An 11,299-nucleotide genomic window follows, 5' to 3' on the forward strand; every position below is an offset into this window, starting at 1 on the left:
AAAAACGAAGGGCCCTGCAATCCAGCGAGGGGCTGAAATCAGAACCAGTGAGTCATTTTTGACTTCTTCCGCAGCCTCACATTACACCCGGAGCAGTCAGTAAGTACTATTGACTGACTCCGTTTTTAAAAATATCTCTTAAATCATTCCTCTTTCCATTCAAGACTCAGGACTAAAGACTAAAGCCTCCAGGAGAAATTAAGCCTCTTATGTTTCCCCAGAGCACCTTGTATATTTCTATTTCATAGCACTTGCCTCATTGTTTTAGAGTTCTCCGTTTGTTCTTGTTTCACCTGAAAGAAGTGTCAGACTCTGGAGGGCAAAATCAGGATTCGAACTAATTTTTTTTTTCTTGCCAAAGAAATAATTGTATATATTTTAAAAGAGGCGGTACATCCACAAGATTCAAAATTCAAAAGGCATATAAAGGATATGCAGTGAAAAGCAAGGACTGCCTTCTACCCCCAAGCCTTCAAATACAGAGAGGAACTCATTCTATTCCTGTGACTTATTTTTTCTCCTTGTGAGTCTTTATCATGCCAATGTACAACACATGTTCTTTCCGTTATTCACACACTCGTCTGCTTTTTAAACTTAATGTACTTTAGAAATAATATCTACACATGAAAAGCAGCCTAATCTTTTTTTTTTCAAAAAATTTTTTAAAAGATTTTATCTATTTATTTGACAGACAAAGATCACAAGTAGGTAGAGAAGCAGGCAGAGAGAGAGGAAGAAGCAGGCTCCCTGCCAAGCAGAGAGCCCGATGCGGGGCTCCATCCCAGGATGCTGGGATCGTGACCTGAGCCGAAGGCAGAGGCTTTAACCCACTGAGCCACCCAGGCGCCCCAGCCTTAATCTTCTTAATAGCTTCCTGTCATTCATCATATGGATGTGCCCACATTTATTTTACCTGTAGGATTAGTTACTACTCTCTGATATGAGCAATGCTGAAAGTCACAAGTTTCCACTTCCTTCCCACTCCTCTTCCTCCTCTTTACCATCCAAAACTTCCATTGTTTACATTTTTTTATGTTTATGTTTATAGCTTCAGGTATCTCTTCACCTCTCTTGATTGCTTTATTTGGTATCTGATAGTATCGTTGACATCTGGTTATAAAGGTTAATGGTATATTTATACCCCTTGCCACATTCTCTCCTCCTTCCTTTCCCAAATGTTACTTACATTATTCCCACAGTTTCAGGGCTCAGTTGGCATTTGATTTAGTTTTAGCATTATGAGTAAATGGATTCACTGGTAGTCTATTGTTCTATTTTTTCATTTTACAAGGCAGTTTGCTGACATTTGGCCTCGGAGAATTTCTTTTTAAAGGGATTACGGGATCCATATTCCCTCATGATTGCATGCCAAGACATCTGTCTGTTCACTGTATACTTAAATGATTGTTTGGCTTCGTATAAAATTCTTGGTTTGTCTTTTCTTTCCTTGAGACTTTGTAAGCTTTGCTCTTAGCATCTAATGTTTCTGTGAGGAAGTGTGAGGTCAGCCTGATGTGTCCCCCCTTACAGCTGGTTTATATTTGTACCCACATTCCCAAGGGAGTCTTTATCTTTGAAATAAAATGGTCTTACCAGAATATTCTTGCACCACTGGTTATATTTAATGACGAGAGAAAGCGTATCTTTTCAAGTTTTAGACTCAAAGTTATTATGTCTGCAACATCTTCTTCAATTATATCTTTAAATGTTTTATGTTTTATGATTCCTCTTCTCTGTTTTAGAGATGAGTGACGTATACATTCGATTGCCTTGTTTGGTCTTCCATTTATCATTTCTTATCCTTTTTAATTCTTTGCTCTTTTATATCTTTTCTGTTCACTGTTTCTTAATCCCATCTTTTGTTACTGTCCTCTTTTCTTTTTTTTTCTCTTATTTGATCTCCTTTTTAGGTCTCATATCTTCTCAGAGGTCTTTGTGAAAGAGGTTTACATTTTCCCCTTTCCAGCTCACAAAAGACAGTTCCTGGACTGCTCCCCAAGGCAACATCTCTCTCCTGCTCTAAGAGACTGCTTCCTACAAATGTGTTGTGTCCGTATGAATCTTCATCAACCCAAACTCTCTGGTAACAGATGTGGCCCAGGGAAGCTCTCACTGTGAGCTAATAATCCTCCTTCCCAGTGTTCGACACAAAATCACATGTAAATTATATCTCATTTAAAAAAAAAAAATACCCTCCCAGTGTGGTCCATCTGCTTTGGAGAGCTGTCCTCTACTGTCTTAGATCTACTGCTAGGGGGATCTTTTCAGCATTTTCCTATATCCCTATTTGATCTTCATTGGATCTTGGCAGCCCTTAGCTACATCTTCATGAAGGGTTATGGAGTCATGTTTCTTTTTCTCATTTTCTTTTATGTTAGGGCTATCTGCAACAGGAAAGGGATGTAGCATTTTCTTTACTAGGACCTTTTCAAATAGGAAAAGAACAGCAATACTTCCATTAAAGTAAGACAGTTAGACCTGAGTAGGAGGAGAGAAAGGAGGATGACAGGTGGACAATTGCCAGGGACCACCCACTCTCCACCCAGAGACCGGCCTCTCTCTCCCTTAGACCAATCCCCTTTGTAGTTTAGCACAGACTCACAAGCATAAGATGGGGGCAACAGGCACAGCCCCAACTTTAGAGCATGTGCACTTGAGAATGATTGTGTCTGCCAATAACCCCGAGGTTATTATAGTATCTTTATAAAGCATTTCCCAGAGGCAGCCCACGTCCTTGGGCTCATGGCCCCCTTCCTCCATCCTCAAAGCCTAGGAGAGGCTCAAGCACATAACACGAGGCATCGCTATGACTTCCTTTCCTTTCTCCCTCTTCCACTTTTAAGGAAATTTGTGATTACGTTTGGCCCACTTAAATAATCTAGAGTAATCTCCATATCTCAAAATCCTTAATTTAATCACATCTGCAAACTCCCTTTTGCCGTGTAAGGAAACATATTCGTAAGTGCTGAGGATAAAGACGGGGGCATCTTTGGTGGGGGGCGGCATTATTCTGTCTACCACAGAAGGAGAAAGGGAGTAAAGGAAAAACTAAGTTACCTTCTTATGCAAATTGAATTCTATACTGTAATAGTGAGGTTCTCTTTGACATTCACAAGGCTTTAAATTTTCACAGTGTTCAAGCACCTGGCCTATCTGTGAGATAAGTGAAAATCTTGTGCTTTTCTGAATGAGGCTGAAAATTACATTGTGAGTCATATAAACAAGTAGATACCTTGATTGTTTTTTAGGAGAAAGAAAGTATACGATTTAAAACATTTGATTGGAAAGGTCCATTAAAACATTTCCTAGATGTCTTTGTTGCCAACATAGTAAATAGTATAAAGAGGTCAAATATAAATATAAAATTAAGCTTAAGAAGAAAACGGTATATGTGGTTTAAATATAAATATGAAATATAAATTAAAATATACCATATAGTAGCTAGAAAAGCAGATAGATGTAAAAAAGAAAATAATAAACAATACACCTTCAGAATAAATAAGGAAATACTCAAATTTATGGTGATGAAAAGAGGCATTTCTACACTTATATTTTGACATCTGAATTTATCATCGGAAATAAAATGAAACATACGGGAAACTTTTGATACAGAGACTGTACAGAAATATTAACAGAAGTCACCTTCAGAAATTGTGCAAATGAAAACATCTAGTATCTAACTGCAAAATATATTTCAAGAGGTAAACTACTGATTACAACTTAGATTAACTCTGACCTGCTATCAAAATAAATAAACTCATTATTCTAAAAAAGAGGATGAAAAATAGTTCAGAGAATCACCATATGGATTACAGAAAATCCCAAGGCAAATCATTTTTTTGAAATGGCTTATAGCACATGGGAAAGGTTCTTCGTTTTGTTTGAATTCTATTTGAAATGTTAGTAGCTTTTCTGCTTCTTTTTTTTATTATGTTCAGTTAGCTGCTGTATAGTACATAATTAGTTTTTGATGTAGTACTTAATGATTCGTTAGTTAAGCATAACACCCAGTGTTCATCACAACACGTATCTTCTTAAGGTGGTCCACTTGCTCCTAGAATGCAGATCTAGAAGCTTGGGGGTGATATGCGGGATAGATCACATCTAATTGCCTATTGCTCCTCGCTATTTTCAATACTACACTCCTGTTTTTTAAAGGAAGCGTGACTCTAATTTCATCTATTGAATGGCCTGAACAGCTTTGGGCACATTTTTTTTTTTTTTACCTACTTCAATGTCATTTCCATGAGAGCACAAAAACACTTTTTCAGTGAGCCAGAACCAACTGATCATGAACATTAAGGCTGAGTTGATTCAGCCTTTGGGCTACATTTAGAAAAATTAGAATAAATAGAAGCAGAAATTAGTTAAGTAGATTCAAGTAGGTATAGACAAGGGACTCACTAGTGCAAAGGAGTTTTCCGCGTGCCCTTTTGGTAAATTTAGGTAATGACCATCAGGGTAGCTTCTCTCATTCCTGTTTCTCTGTATATCTTTTTTAATAGAACACATCTCCAAATCACTTTCCTTTTTTCTTTTTAAAGATTTTATTGATTTATTTATCAGAGAGAGAGAGAGTACAATCAAGGGGAGCAGGAGGAAGAGGGAGAAGCAGGCTCCCCGCTGAACGCGGAACCTGATGGCAGGGCTCCATACCAAGACTCTGGGATCCTGACCTGAGCAGAAGGCAGATGCTTAACAGACTGAGCCACGCAAGCATCCCTACTTTTATTTTTTTCCTGCTTACAGAAGGAATGCATGATTACTGTAAGTAATTCGGAAAATAGAGAAAAATACAAAGGAAAACAACACAAGTCATCCGTAATCCTGCCATTGAGATAACCACTATCTTGAGATAACCACTAATCCTTCTCGGACACCCTTATGCTCTTACCTGCCTCACATTTTGTTAAGAGTCCTATTATATAATGACTACTATGACTACTACTACCACTAGTAGTACTACTTATTGTCTCAATTGAACGAAAAGTCCACGAAGACAGGGGATTTATCTTGGAGCACCAGAACAAGACTCAATAAATAATATTTATTGGTTGAATAAATATTTTTTACATGTTTCATCTTCCAGTCATTTTTCTAGAAAAATGTATAAACATAAATTCTGTTTAGAAAGCACTATTTCTGTTAATTTTATTATTTTTAAAATTTTAATTCCGGTATAGTCAACATACAGTGTTATATTAGATTCAGGTATACTCTCCATAATTTTGTTGGTATCAGGAAAAATATTGGTTCCTTACTATGCTCAGAATGATGCTGAGCTCTATGGGGGTAGTTCAGAGCACACCTCAATGAGATTTTATCTTCAAGAGAAACTTTATCTATATATAACATTGCTTGATTTATTATTATTATTTGTAATCTCCTGCAGAAAACCACAGTTACTTTTTTCCACTGAAGGAAGATTTCCCCCTCTCACGCTTCCCTGGCCTCAGGCAGGATAGTCTCCTAGAATACTTGACCCAGAGTATTTATCCCCACCCCTCCCACTGAGGGGCCCTCAAGGGAATACAGTTTCCCCTCCCAACTGCCCTTTCACATTTTTCTAGGTCTTTCTTCTTTCATACAACAAGAGGCTGCTGGCGGGTGGTGCTAGAATCAAGCTCACCTGGACCGCTTTCCAGCTGGATGACCTGAATTCCAGTTCGCTCATCTGTAAAAGGGGATGATGAAATCATCTTACTCATTGGGTTGGTTTGAGGTTTATAGGAGATAAAATGCTGTTTTAGTTAAATTGTCCAGAGATCTCTTCTGGTTCCATACAAATTTTAGGGTTGTTTGTTCCAGCTCTTTGAAAAATGCCGGTGGAATTTTGATCCGGATGGCACTGAAAGTATAGATTGCTCTAGGCAGTATAGACATTTTAACAATGTTTATTCTTCCGATCCATGAGCATGGAATGCACTTCCATCTTTTGTGTCTTCTTCAATTTCTTTCACGAGTGTTCTGTAGTTCCTCGAGTACAGATCCTTTACCTCTTTGGTTAGGTTTATTCCCAGGTATCTTATGGTTCTTGATGCTATAATAAATGGAATTGATTCTCTAATTTCCCTTTCTATATTTTTGTTGCTTGTGGATAAGAAAGCAACTGATTTCTGTACATTGATTTTGTATCTTGCCACATTACTGAATTGCTATATGAGTTCTAGTAGTTTGGGGGTGGAGCCTTTTGAGTTTTCCATATAAAATATCATGTCATCTGTGAAGAGAGAGAGTTTGACTTTTCTTTGCCAATTTGAGTAACTTTATTACTTTTTGTTATCTAATTGCTGTTGCTAGGACTTCTAATACCATGTTGAACAACAATGACGAGAGTGGACATCCTTGTCGTGTTCTTAATCTCAAAGGGAAGGCTGTCAGCTTTTCCCCATTGAGGATGATATTTGTTGTAGGTTTTTCATAGATAAATTTTATGAAGTTGAGGAATGTTCGCTCTGTCCCTATACTTTGAATCGTTTTAATTAGGAACGGATGCTATATCTTGTCAAATGCTTTTTCTGTGTCAATTGAGAGAACAATGTGGTTCTTCTCTTATTGATTTTTTCTATCACATTCATTGATTTGTGAATGTTGAACCACCCTTGAATCTCATGGATAAATCCCAACTGGTCATGGTGGATAATCTTTTTAATGTACTTTGGATCCTATTAGCTGGGATCTTGTTGAGAATCTTGGCATCCATATTCATCAGGGATATTGGTCTGAAATTCTCCTTTTTGGTAGGGTCTTTGACTGGTTTGGGGATTAGGGTGATGCTGACTTCGTAAACAGAGTCTGGAAGCTTTCCTTCTGTTTCTATTTTTTGAAACAGCTTCAGGAGAACAGGTATTATTTCTTCTTTGAATGTTTGGTGGAATTTTCCAGGGAATCCGTCAGGTCCTGGGCTCTTGTTTTTTGGGAGGTTTCTGACCACTGCTTCAATCTCGTTGCCAGATATTGATCTATTCAGTTTGTCAATTTCTTCCTTATTTAGTTTTGGAAGTTTATAGGTTTCCAGGAATGCATCCATTTCATCTAGGTTGCTTAACTTATTGGCATATAGCTGTTGATAATAATTTCTGATGATTGTTTCTATTTCCTTGGTGTTAGTCATGATCTCTCCCTTTTCATTCATAATTTTATTAATTTGGGTCCTCTTTCTCTTCTTTTGGATTAGTTTGACCAAGGTTTATCAATCTTATTGATTAAAAAACCAGCTTCTAGTTTCGTTGATGTGTTCTACTGTATCTCTAGTTTCTATCTCATTGATCTCTGCTATAATCTTGATTATTTCCCTTCTTGCAAGTGTGTGGGGTTGGCTTAATTTGTTGTTGATTCTCCAGTTCTTTAAGGTGTAGAGACAGCTGGTGTATTCCTGGATTTTTCAATTTTTTTTGAGGGATGCTTGGATGGCCATGTACTTCTCCCTTAGGATCACCTTTTCCCTATCCCATAGGTTTTGGAACAAAGTGTCTTCATTCTCATTGGTTTCCATGAACTGTTTAAGTTCTTTGATTTCCTAGTTAAGCCACACATTCTTAAGTAGTGTGGTCTTAAGCTTCCAAGTGTTCGAATTTCTTCCAAACTTTTTCTGTGGTTTAGTTCCAGTTTCAAAGCTTTGTGGTCTGAGAATATGCAGGAAACTCGACCATTCTCTTACAGCTTACACAAAGATAAACTTGAAATGGATAAAAGACCTCAGTGTGAGGCAGGGATCTATCAAAACTCTAGAGGAGAACATAGGCAGTAATCTCTTCAACATCAGCCACAGCAACTTCTTTCAAGACATGTCTCCAAAGGCAAAGGAAACAAAAATAAAAATGAACTTTTGGGACTTCATCAAGATCAACAGCTTCTATACAGCAAAGGAAACAGACAACAAAACAAAGAGGCAACCCATGGAATGGGAGAAGATATTCACAAGTGACACTACAGACAAAGGGCTGATATCCGAGATCTATAAAGAACTCCTCAAACTCAACACACACAAAACAGATAATCACATCAAAAAATGGGCAGAAGGAGGCGCATGGGTGGCTCAGTGGTTTAAGCCTCTGCCTTCGGCTCAGGTCATGATCTCAGGGTCCTGGGATCGAGCCCCGCATCGGGCTCTCTGCTCAGTGGGGAGCCTGTTTCTCCCTCTCTCTCTGCCTGCCTCTCTGCCTACTTGTGTCCTCTCTCTCTGTCAAATAAAATAAATAAAATATTAAAAAATGTATTTATTAAAAAATGGGCAGAAGACATGAAGAGATACTTCTCCAGTGAAGACACACAAATGGCTAAGAGATGCATGAAAAAATGTTCATCATCATTAGCTATCAGGGAGAGTCAAATCAAAACCACATTGAGATACCACCTTACACCAATTAGAACAGCCAAAATTAGCAAGACAGGAAACAACATGTGTTGGAGAGGATGTGGAGAAAGGGGAACCCTCTTACACTGTTGGTAGGAATGCAAGTTGGTGCAGCCACATTGGAAAATAGTGCGGAGATTCCTTAAGAAATTAAAAATAGAGCTAGCTACCCTATGACCCTGCAATTGCACTACTGGGTATTTACCCCAAAGATACAGATGTAATGAAAAGAAAGGCCATCTGTACCCCAATGTTCATAGCAGCAATGGAAAGAACCAAGATGCCCTTCAACGGACAAATGGATAAAGAAGATATGGTCATATATACAATGGAGTATTATGCCTCTATCAGAAAGGATGAATACCCAACTTTTGTATCAACATGGACGGGACTGGAAGAGATTATGCTGAGTGAAATAAGTCAAGCAGAGAGAGTCAATTATCATATGGTTTCACTTACTTGTGGAGCACAAGGAATAACACAGAGGACATTGGGAGATGGAGAGGAGAAATGAGTTGGGGGAAATCGGAGGGCGGGATGAACCATGAGAGACTGTGGACTCTGAGAAACAAACTGAGGGTTTTGGAGGGGAGGGAGTGGGCAGTTCAGTGAACCTGGTTGTGGGGATTAGGGAGGGCATGTATTGCATGGAGTACTGGGTGTGTTACATAAACAATGAATTTTGGAACAGTGAGAAAAATAAAAAATAAAATTAAATGAAAAAAATAAAAGCATATTGGGGTAAAGACCTCATCATTCTCAACATGAAAGAAAAAAAAAAGTTGTCCAGAGAAACAGAAGATATACAGAAAGAGAGGGAGATAGATCTAGATATGAGAAGACATTTGGCATATGAAACTGACTCACATGGTTGTAAAGATGGAGAAGTCCCAGGCTGAAAAGAGAAAAAAAAAAAAAAAAAAAGATGGAGAAGTCCCATGATCTGTTGTCAGCAACCTGGAGACCCAGGAGGGCTGACAGGTAGGTTTAGTCTGACTCACAAGGCCTAATGGGGTGAGTGCCAGTCAGAAAGCTAGTAGGCTTGAGACCCAAGCTAATGTTTCAGTTTGATCCTGAAGGCCAGAAAACACCCAGCTCAAGGGATCAGGCAGGAGAAACTCCCTCTTGCCCAGCCAGCTTTTTTGTTCTATTCAGGTCTTCAAGTGACTAGATGAATCCCACCCCTTATAGGAGTGCAATCTGCTATCTTCAGACAGCAGATATTAACCATTCAAATGTTAATCTCATCCAGAAACACCTTCACAGAAACATCCAGAATAATAATGTTTGACCCAACGTCTGGCTGTTCCATGGCTCAGTCAAGTAAGTGGACACATAAAATTAACCATCCTAAGGGCTTAGCGTAGTACCTGGCACCCATAAGAAATCAATGAATGCCAACTCAGGAGGCTTTTGGACTACTTCTAGTTCTCATGATTCCTTTCTCCCTCCCATGTTTCTTCCTCTATAATATTTTATTGGCCATACTATAAAGGAATGACACTATATAGCATGTAGAGCACTGTAATACCTTTTATTGACTGTTTATACCCATTTTATTTTCCCAGACAAGTTGGAAAGAAAGAAAAAAGAAATCATTGGCCCCTTTAGCTGCTGAATAAGTAAGGAGAGCTGGGGTTTTCCCTTCCCTGCCCATGAGAGAATGAAGAGGGGTCTTGTCCCACATCAAACCGAGGAAAAGAAGATGCTCTGAACAAACCATAATGAAGATTTGGGTTTGACCATTAGAAGGGAGGACAGGCATTTCAATGGGCATCTAGGTGGGTGGCTGGGCTATAAAGCCTATGGGCTCATTTTGAATTTTTACAGTTAAGTGGGACTTGGGGAAGAAGTTCGTGGAAGACTTGAGATGTAGTTCTGGCATTTGGGAGACTAAATGGACATTGAGTACATTTCCTGCTTCTCACACGGAGATAGATATTGGTAACAAGAACCTGGGGTGCGTGGGAAGGGAGTCGGGTAGTAAGGGACTGTGGTGTAATACAGAGATAAGAAAATGGGGCAATCTTCAGCATATCCTATCTCTGAGACTCTTAGAGGGCCCACAGTGAAGCTCCAGGGATACCCAGGGCTCTACATGAAGAAGCATGGAGAGAAAGGCAGCCAAGGATGTAGCTGCTTAAAGCATTGCAGCGTCTAATTGTGTAAAGTGGCTAGGGACATAGGGAGATGTGCTGCTCTCCAAAGAGTCCTAAGTGGACCAGAGACAGAGGATGCTGAATATCACCCCCACAAACAACACAGCACCACCCTAGAGGAGATCCCCTCAGGGCAGACTGTCCGCAGCATACCCAGCCTGAGTAAGACTATGCCACATCCCACCACCAAGATAGCCAGGTCTGTGTTCCATTTCTCCTGTTTCCTTATCTTCCCTGTAAAACAAAAGATTTGGAACCCAGAATGAGGGGAAGGAAATATCCCCCCACCTCAAACTACTTATTCCTTTTCCTCCACTTCAGGGTGCTAGTGTTGGAGCAGAAATAAAAGCTTACCATGATTCTTCTCTTTTTCCAAGTCTCCAAATGAAAAACTTAAGAAGATATTCTGTAAACCAGGTTTAAATTAAAACCAATTTAAAATGGAACCCTAGGAGTGCCTGGGTGGGTCAGTTGATTAAGCGTCTGCCTTCGACTCAGGTCATGATTTCAGGGTCCTAGGATTGAGTCCCACATTGGACTCAGCGGGGAGTTTGCTTCTCCCTCCCCTTCCTCCTGCTTGTGCTCTCTCTTGTTCACGCTCTTTCTCTCTCTCTCTCTCTCTCAGATACATAAATAAAATCTTAAAAAAAAATAAAATGGAGCTTTACATTGGATCAATCTGAATTATTGTTTTAAAGATTCATTTATGTATTTGAGGGAGAGAGAGAGCATGAGTGGGATAGTAGAGGGAGAGAGGATTTCAAGCAGACTCTGCACTGAGCAG

Source organism: Meles meles, chromosome 16, assembly GCF_922984935.1.
Source record: "Meles meles chromosome 16, mMelMel3.1 paternal haplotype, whole genome shotgun sequence".
NCBI lineage: Eukaryota > Metazoa > Chordata > Mammalia > Carnivora > Mustelidae > Meles > Meles meles.